The sequence below is a fragment of the Mastomys coucha genome, unplaced genomic scaffold (assembly GCF_008632895.1).
Source record: "Mastomys coucha isolate ucsf_1 unplaced genomic scaffold, UCSF_Mcou_1 pScaffold22, whole genome shotgun sequence".
Classification (NCBI taxonomy): Eukaryota; Metazoa; Chordata; class Mammalia; order Rodentia; family Muridae; genus Mastomys; species Mastomys coucha.
Genome location: NW_022196905.1, coordinates 112,893,413 through 112,903,144, shown reverse-complemented (window position 1 = coordinate 112,903,144; position 9,732 = coordinate 112,893,413). Strand labels below are relative to the sequence as shown.

The 9,732-nt window shown below is 44.6% G+C and overlaps 2 long non-coding RNA genes across 4 annotated transcripts; one reads left to right on the top strand and one right to left on the bottom strand.

Annotated features, from left to right (window-relative positions):
- Positions 1 to 230: 230 nt before the first annotated feature.
- LOC116068303 lies at positions 231 to 660 on the bottom strand. Its single transcript, XR_004109539.1, has 2 exons — positions 473 to 660; positions 231 to 376 (listed from the first exon to the last, which is right to left on the bottom strand). It is a non-coding gene; the product is annotated as an uncharacterized LOC116068303 (long non-coding RNA).
- Positions 661 to 3,740: 3,080 nt separating this feature from the next.
- Positions 3,741 to 7,700, top strand: LOC116068301. Of its 3 annotated transcripts, XR_004109536.1 has the most exons (7): positions 3,741 to 3,915; positions 4,187 to 4,268; positions 4,437 to 4,552; positions 5,315 to 5,432; positions 5,567 to 5,821; positions 5,917 to 5,945; positions 7,639 to 7,700. It is a non-coding gene; the product is annotated as an uncharacterized LOC116068301 (long non-coding RNA). The 3 variants fall into 3 exon arrangements; XR_004109535.1 differs by lacking the exon at positions 7,639 to 7,700 and having other exon boundaries at positions 5,917 to 6,017; XR_004109537.1 differs by lacking the exons at positions 4,187 to 4,268; positions 4,437 to 4,552; positions 7,639 to 7,700 and having other exon boundaries at positions 5,917 to 6,017.
- Positions 7,701 to 9,732: the final 2,032 nt, after the last annotated feature.

Here is a 9,732-nt window from a genome sequence, read left to right as displayed (position 1 = left end):
GCAGAGGGGTCGCAGTGAGCCACAGGGATGGTACCCAATCAACCCCCGGAAGAGGTAGTTATTGTCAAAGTCATCAGTTCCAGGTCTGAGACTAAAAGCCTCGGTGCCTCTCATTTCAGTGTGTGTGTGAGAGGCAATCAGATATGAGAGCCAAACGAAGGCTGGTCCTGCAAGGGGTGAGGGGAGACCCCACACGATGATAACGGACATACATACAAAAGCCCCTCACCTCTTTCTTGACACTATTTACTTTCTCTCTCTTCCCCTCTCCCACTTCCTTTTTTATTGGACCGGTGAGGCTCATACAATCCAGGTTGATCTTAAGCTTGTAAGGATGACCGTGAATGCTTGGTCCTCCACCTTCACCACCTGGATGCTGGGATTACAGACATGCATCATCAGTATACCAGGTTTATGCTGGGGAGGGGTGGGGGGGGTGGGACAGGCTTTTGTGTGGCTGTCAAGAACCTACCAGCTAAACGACATCCGTAACCACTGGCCGCCTCTTCAGAGTAGATGTTTGTGGCCTGTGTTATGCCTGGTTTAGGAGCTAAGGAAACAGTCTTGAGTTAAATGGAACACCTACCTCTTTCCTCTGCATATGGCCTTGGACCCATACTTAGCTTAGTCTGTCTGGAGCTCAGCTTCCCTGTTCTTAACTGGTTTTTAGCCCTTGATCAAGACCGAGTGTGATCCTAAATCGGAAGCCAGCACATACTTTCTGGGTGCCATGCATGTTACTATGGTTACCCACGTTTATGATTTGAGGCTCCGAGCTAGTTCCTCTCTTCTGGAAAGGTTCTGTTCCCATGGAAAAGATGGCTCCAGGAGAGATGCATCCAAGTTTCCCTTCCCACACATCCCCAGCACAGGGCCCTTCTGGACTTCAAAGGGAAGCCCCACCAGGAAGCTGGACATGCTGTAAGTTCAGCAGGGGGAGAGATGGGAGCTGGCTTCAAGGACTGTTGAGCAGCTGTTTGACATCACACCAGGGTGGCCGAGGCTTTGGGGCCGAGCCTGTTTACTCCTTGCAGATAACATCTCTCGAGTGGACCACGGGGAAGGATTGGGAGGATGCTCGGGGTCAACGTCCACCTTTGTAGTTGTTTAAATATCGATAATAAGGCATGTGAGGCGGCCTGGCCCGGGTGAGGAGCCAGCGATGTGTTTGGAGATATTCGCACACATTCACTAGGCAACTTCAGTCGGGGGGCGTATGCAGTCTCTTAGCAGAGCTAGTGAAGCTTGGCCATCATTCTTCAACTTGAGAAGGGGCTTGGTAACTCATTAACAGCCCTCCTTGCTCCAAATGCTTTCTGACACAGCAGAATGGCTCCCCATCTGTATCGAATAAGCCAGTGAATTTACCAGGAGGCCGTGCTCTAACCAGGCGCGATGGGAACAAGATGCTAATTGGCTTTCAGGAAACAAGGCTTTTCATGGACGAAGATGTTATGGAAACAACTGAGGGAAAACGGCAAACCAGAAGAATGGCTCTCCTTAACTGCAGGTTCTCCCAGAGTGTATTACAGGCTTGTGTGCACTTCAATTTGCTCTTCCCGAGAAAGTCCCAGGAGGCCACATGTCTGCTAACTCTTTTGAACCATGGATTAGTCTGTGGAATCCAATGTGAGACAAGCCTCATTAGGGATACACTTTGGCACAGGCCATGTAGGAAACTAAGGGAGGATCCTTGTCCATGCACATAGAGTGTGGTAAATCTGTCATAGGGTCTGTGGGCCAAAGAGACTGAATGTCAAAGTTATCATCAGGTCTAGAAATCAATGATTCTTCTTGGTTGCTGCCATGTTTTCTTTAGTTAATGATTCTTATCCATAACTATCCATAATAACGAGTTTCAGTATGAGAGTTTTATACATGCACATGATGCACATAAAGTATTTTGACCTTCTTCATACCTTCACTCTGTGTCATCCTGTTTTCTCCTCGAGCTCTCAGGAATTGTCTTCCTCTTCCAAGCTGGTTTGCCTTTGACTGCCAGCGTGTGTGTGTGTGTGTGTGTGTGTGTGTGTGTGTGTGTGTGTGTCTGTCTGTCTGTCTGTCTGTCTGTTATCTGAATGTGTTTCATTAGGGTTGTTTATAGAGTGTGGTGACATGAGCATACCACTGAAGACAATATTCTCTCTCTCTTTCTCCCTCTGTCTCTGTGTCTCTGTCTCTCTCTCATATCAACCATTAACTGATTACAAACCCTCATGGAGCTGTGGCACCCCAAGATCCCCTTCTGCTTCCCACATGGGTGCTGATGGGACCAATCTTGTGGGTGTTGCTATTTAAATTCAAAGCAATGAGTTTGCGTTGAATTCATCATTCAATGTTTCAATAAACTTTGCCTTGTTTGTTTGAAATCTGAGATTCTTGTTCAAATGTTGTCACGGAAGCAATGGGTAAAAGAGAGAAGAAACAAAGGAAAAGAAATCTTATATCCACAATAGTGTAGTGATTAAGATTCTAGCAAGCAGCAAAGCCTGTCTTCGTCATTTGCCATTCCTTCTGGTTCCTTCACAAGACCTCAGAAAACCACAGGATTCTCTGGAAAGTCAAATAATGTCCAAGGAATCCTCAGATGTGTGTTTAGTCTTGTAGAGGAAATGCTCTATCTGGACGGGACCAGCTTCCTACTCTTGACATGCAATCATCACAGTTGGGGGTGGGAGGAGACACCTTACTGAATCTAGAGCTGGATCTATAACCATCAATCCTAAGAGATAAACGTGTCACCTGATATTTAGTGTGTGGTCCACTGATGAGCTGTGCTGACACCAATGGACTGGGTGGAGTCACATCCATTTCACCCCTTAACATTTCTTAGCAACTTGATAGAGTGGCCCTGAGATGCCGGTGGGATTGAGAAGGGCAAGTGAAGAGGGCACCCCAGCTTCCAGGAGCAATCCAGTGTCACACCTCCTCTCATTTCTAGATTTAACTCTTTTTGACAAAAACTCATCATTCTAAACTTGGAGACCAGCTCTTAGTGACTCATTGCTGCCTCTTCTCCCTCCCCTGCCCCATTCTCTCTAACAAAACAACAATGTATCAGACCCCAGAATGTGTCTCTGTAAGAGGCATAAACTCAAGAAGCTTGGTTGATTCATTGTTTCCATGAGAGACAGTTCTCAGGGGCCAAACAGATAGTTACAAACATCCCGAACTCTCAGCGCTCTCAAGGCTGTTTTGATGTAAATAAATGTTCACATCTCCCCACCCTCTTCCTCTTCCCACCCTCACCCATTCTGCTCTGAGCCAGATTGGTGTCCTATAAGTAGAAGTCTCTAGAACAGTGGTTCCCAAACTTCCTAATGCTACAACAGTTTAAGACAGTTCCTCATGTTGTGGTGACTCCCAATCATAAAATTATTTTGTTGCTACTTCTTAACTCTAATTTTGCTACTGTTATGAATTGTAATGTAAATATCTAATGGGAAGGATATCTGATATTGGAACCTGTGAAAGGGTCCTTTGAACCCCTGGTTGAGAACTGCTGATCTAGAAGACTGCCAAGTTTGAGGCAAAGGCCTGAGGGTTTGAGGTTCATCACCCCAGGGAACTACAACTGAAGCAGAGCTGTGAAGGACAAAGGCTTTCATGGGGTTGAAGAGTGTTGGCAGAAGAAGCAAGCAGTTCATTGGGGGTGTGTCCAGACTTCCAGCTCCTCAGAGGAACAGAGGTCTTATGTATCTGTAGCATTCTTTTCTTGTTCTGGGTATTTACAGGCACAAAGATCTCCACCTTGAATCTCTCTTGTACACACAAGACAATGTTTGATACTGAGTTGCCATCTTCTATCTGTCAAGGTCTGGACAGAAAACAAATGTCACTTAGGATTCTTCAAACAGAAAGAAGCCAATGAGGGAGACTGAATCCACAGAGATGGGGGAGCTAAGAGAGAACACAGTGAGTACTCAGGCCACTCACATGAGCATTATTAGGATACTGCCTAGGGGTTGGGGGAAGGGACAAAAAGGAACCTTCATCATCAGAAACACACTGGACTCTCCAATAGTTATTGCCAGTAAGTGGGCTGATCGAGGAGGACCTCAATCCTCTTCCTTCCTTCCTCCTTCCCTCCCTCCCCCTCTCTCTTTCTCCTTCCTTTCTTCCTTCCTTCCTCCCTCCCTTCCCTCCTTCATCTTTAATCTCTGCCTCCTATTGGCTGAGCCTGTAGGAAGCCAGAAAGCACAGACACCTGGGAAAAGTAGAATCTTGTGATTTGGAAGAGAACTCAGCGGTAAGAGGGTCCAGAGCATGTGAGTACCTCCTAGCAAGGGTGATGCACAGAGAGGTGCTGAATGTATGTATCCTGGAGATATGATTGATGTCATGCTTCTTGCTACCTGGATCTGCCCATGCTCCTGGTTCCTGCCTTGCACTGTTTCATCTTATGTGTTCAACTCATTGTCTTGGCATATTTAAAGGTTAAACAGAGGAAGGAGTGGATCCCACACTTTTGATCCCAGCACAAGGGAGGCAGAGGCAGGTGGAGCTCTGTGAGTTTGAGGCCAGCCTCAAAGTCTATTGGAATAAGTTACAGGTGAGTTAGAGCTTCATAGTGAGACCCCCTAAAAAAACAAACAAATAAACAAACAAACCCTGAACCAACCAGTGGATTGACCACACAAACAAACACCTGTAAACAGTTTGTAAAATCTTGTATAATAGAATCTTGTATAATAAATGGATCAGCATCAGGTAGAACCCCTTGAAGCTTGCCACAGTCAGTGATGAGCAAGCAAGGTAAGGGGCCCTGAAAAGACAGCCCTCTTCCCAAACCCTCCTGGGCTCTAAAGAGGAATGGTGACCTCTCTCTCTCTCTCTCTCTCTCTCTCTCTCTCTCTCTCTCTCTCTCTCTCTCTCTCTCTCATTTTGTTTTATCTTCTAAGGTTTGGAGAACTTCCTAAAAGGGAAAATAATTCACATTTTGGAAGGAAATTGACAGCAGATAAGGCAAAAGTGGGAGGAATGAGTTTCCAATAATATCTCCTCAGTTTTAGGACTCCAGCTTATTCAGTGGAAGGGGGCTGGTCTTCCAGCCCCTGCCTTGTTATTTCTCTGAAATGATAATAATCACTGCTTATCAAGCACTTGAGATATGTGACTGTCTCTTGTGTTTTATTGACCTTAGCTTGAGCCTATTTTTCTCAGTATGTAGATTTCCAATCCAAGGCTTAGATGGACTAATGACTTTCCATTTCCTGGAAGTTGTAGATCTGGAATGACAGAGAGGCCACGGGTCTACAGAAGCCAGGTCTTAGCCACGCCTTGCTCAAGCCTTCTATATCTTTGTTTTGCTTAGGGTTTTTGCCCAATGAAAATGTGGACTGTGTAAGATAAGATGAGACTTCGACTGTCTTGGAGATAGGATGTGGTTCAGTTACTGGAGGAGCAATCCCAGATAACCATAGCGTAAGCAGGTGTGTGATCCTTTCATTACATGGCAGGGATTGTACTGGGTGGTAGTTTTGGATCTTGGAGTTCTCATGGGCTTGGAATTCCATTTTTCCTCTCCATCATCTTTATAGTATTTTTGCCTTTGACATCTTTCTAGGTACTTCACCACCAAATGTATATTCCATCAATAGAAAAAGTAAAACAACAGTGGGAGAGACAATTCCCTTCATTCTGAGAATATGAACTGGAAGTTACAAAAAAAAAAAAAATTCTGACTCATCGGCCAGAAGTTTATCTCATAGTCTCACCTAGCTGCAAGAGAGTCTTACAATGGGCAGCCCAGCTAAAATGCAATCATTCTGTCAATGAGGAAAAGCAGATGTTAGAGGATGTTTTGTGGTTGTACTTGAAGGTAACTTTCCAAATTACTGATTGAAAAGATTCTCCCACCAATATTTGAATGCCCAATTTGAAATAATTTTGTCTTTTTTCCATATTGCCACTGAGGACAAGAGAGGTGAAGTGATTTGTTCCAGGTAACCACAAGAGTTGGTTGTATGGGGTATGAGGTTGGATATTAATTTAATAAATGACCAATTAATTATGAATATTTTGACATTCAAATGGATTTTTACTTCTGTTCACAACATTGTTACCATGGTAGCTGATAGATTCTCACATAATGGAAATTCTGCACATACATATTCCAGTTTAGTGCTCAGTGCTGTTTGATGGCTAAGAATGGCTATTAGTAATATTTTCCCAGTTTTTGACATCAGCATGGTTTTATCAAGTCATGTGAAACATTAAAAAGAAAATGTGAGGACTTCAGATCCTGGAGGGTTAGTAAACAACAATAACAACTATTGTTTCATGGCAAAGACTCTGTGTCACGCCAAGAGGAACTCCGTGGGAGACAGTGGATGATAGTCATTAAGAATTAGAAACAGAGTTTTGTTTCTGCTGCCTGAATCTGGGCAGTTTGTAATGGAAGGTTCCTGATTCTGGAATATGGGAAGTCCAAGGGTGAGGTGCTAGCCTCTGTTGAGGGACTTCATGTTGCAGCATGAAGGAGACTTTTGGCATCCACTTGCTTGCATACTCACACATATCACGATTTTCCATATATGAGTATGCACATGCACTTGTAATTACTTCCTGTGCAAAGCTCTACCCCCCGAAGTGTCATCAACACCTGTTTTGTGGAGACCATGTTTCTGACATACAACAGGTTCTCACTCATTGAGAACTCATTATCTGTGAAAGCCACTGTCCTCAAAAATATGCCAGTAGTTAGCTATGAACCCATTACACATGAACATCTCCACTGCAGGGAATGTTAGAACCACCCAGCAGGATACCTATGCCTTAGTAGGACTCTTCCCTACAGACTGCCAGATGCCATGGGCATCCGATTGCATCATGCAAACACGGAGCAAATGGGTTTCAGTGAGGATCTCACAGAGGAGGTAGCATTTCAGAAGTGGATGGAAATGTTGCCAGAGAAGGTTGTAATCCCAGGCAAAACCTCTGAGGGGTGATGGGGCAGATGGGAGGTGGCAGGTCTATCTAAGGGCAGGTGCTTCAAAGAGGGGGATGATTTGTGTACGAAAGGATTAAGAGATGCCCTTAGGAAAGCTGGGGGGTGCCTTCCAATATCTCACAGAAATTGCCTTTGCCTCTCCACTAATCCTGCGGCAGAAAGTCCAACTCGAGGGAAAATGTGTCTTATCATATAATTTATGTAAGCAGGTATTCTTGGATGACTTGTCAAAACTTGATAAGCTTTGTTCACTCTTAAGAATTAACGGGCTGTTGACATGATAGCCTGGCTGTAGTTAGGTATAAAAAAATAACTTTGAAAAATCATTTCAGTTTGAAGAGTTTCAACCCCCCTGGCGTCTTTTGGATATTTTATTAGATAGTGAGGTTTACTGAATATTCTTTCTTCAGAGGGATGTTGGAGGCCTTGACTTGCCTGTTAGATTCTCAGCTACAGCTGGCTGCAAAGGATGGTGGAGGAAGGGAAGATGTGATGGTGGGACTTTCAGATTTGGCAGCCTCTTTGCGCTGTGAGGTTATAAGGACACCATTCTTGTTTAGGTAACAACTGATGTGAATTGGGGTTCTGTTATTTACGGGCACACTATACCAAACACTTTCCTTAGGCTGTATCATCCAGTCTCAGAAGACCCTAGAAAGTATTAACAGTTTCCACTTCATCCCCAGATAACGATCGGATGGATATACTGACCATTGAACACAGTTAAATATTTTGCTATGGATGGTAAATAATTCATCCTTCAAAAGACTTGATGCCTTTCTCTGGTGGAAAAATTTAAAAAGGTATTTGAAACATTTAAAGTGAGTATTTAGCACATTTGTACAGGGTTTGCTTTTCTGATGGATAGCCTTTTACTTAGTGTGACTGAGCCACAGAGCCACATCCTCAGCTCATTCTAAAGACACTGTCAGAATCCATTGGAAACAAAAAGTAAATGGAGTCATGACTCTCACTACCCACAGAGCAAAGCTGAGACCTGCTGTGGGTCAACGCATTGAGTCGAAGTTAGAAAGTCTGTTGTGAAGTCAGCTCTCGAGACCCAGGGTACTCTTTACCACTTTGTGTTCCCTGACATTCTTAATGTTCTTCCTTCCCTTTCACAGAGTAGCATTGATACTCCACGAAGGTCAAGGTTGCATGATAAACTTTGGATAGAGCCAGGACTGAAACCCAGCATCCCCTCCAGTTCTTCCCCTCTGCCTGGCCTGTGGATACTGGGCTGTCAGGCTGGCTCTGCCTTTGCAGGCTCCACAGCCCTTCTGCTGATGGTTTCCTTATGTATGGCCCAGGCCTGGCAAATGCAGTTACTGGTGACATCGTGCCCAGGGCTGAACTTATTTACAGTAACTACCCCCACTTCTCCAGTAAGGCACTCCTGAGTAATTGAGTGGACCGGGCAGGAATTAGATCTGGGTCCATGATCTATATAGCCTGCCTGGAGCTTAATCTTTGTCAATTAACTTTAGCTCTCATGCTTCTGCTGCAAGAGGCAACCATGTGGCTTTCAGAAGGCCAACATAAGGGGCAGCTTCAGATCCATTCAGAAGACCATGGAGCAGTGCAACCATGTGGCTTTCAGAAGGCCAATGTAAGGGGCAGCTTCAGATCCATTCAGAAGACCACGGAGCAGTGCAACCATGTGGCTTTCAGAAGGCCAACGTAAGGGGCAGCTTCAGATCCATTCAGAAGACCACGGAGCAGTGCAACCATGGGGCTTTCAGAAGGCCAACGTAAGGGGCAGCTTCAGATCCATTCAGAAGACCACGGAGCAGTGCTGCCTGTCGCCCCAAAGCAAGAGCCACCTTGGGTGGTCTCAGATGTTACTTCCATGAGTTCAGCATGCCCTTTACCTGCAGCTTGACCTCCCAGCCCTGGTCTTCCCAGGAAAGGCCCCTTTTCTCTTCATATGTAGATGGATACATCATGGATCTCAAATGTCTCCATGGATCTTCTACCTCTGTGTGCCTGGCTCATCTCTCTGTCAGGTACATATTATCCAGTGCCCAGGACAGAGGGGACTGTCAAACTGGAATCAAGAGAAAGACCGCAAAGTCAGCCACCTGGGTTCCCCTAGCCCCACTTCCTATGTTACTCTGACTCTGTGTAATTTAGTCTTGTCTGGGAAAGGTGGGACGTGGTTTGTTCTGGAGATGGCCTGGAAGCAGGTCTCTGTGCAAAAAAGAAAAGAAAACAACAACAAAAACTTTGTATCTCATGAGAAAATTCTTGTATTCCTCTGGAGAGTCTAATTGTTTGATGAGTGGGTTCTAAGCTTTAGCTATTTGGCAATAAAAAATCATTTCATTTCTCGTTTGAAACCACTTCATGGAGGTGAAGGCATGTGTATTTTATGCATACATCTTTGTGAGCTCAGGAAAAGTGTGTATGCCTATGAGACCATCACCCCAAGTTCAGGAACATGCCCCCATCTTCAAAGTTCTTGGCTCCATCATCCAGTTATTATTGTTACAAGAATGTGTAGCCTATATAAAGGTAGGCCTATCAGAATTATGGCAGATTTCTCACCAGAGACTATGAAAGCTAGATGATCCTGGGCAGATGTCATACAGACCCTACAAGAACACAAATGCCAGCCCAGGCTACTATACCCAACAAAACTCTCAATTACCATAGATGGAGAAAAGAAGATATTCCATGACAAAACAAAATTTACACACTATCTTTCCACATATCTAGCCCTACAAAGGATAATAGATGGAAAACATCAACATAAGGAGCAAAACTACACCCTAGAAGAA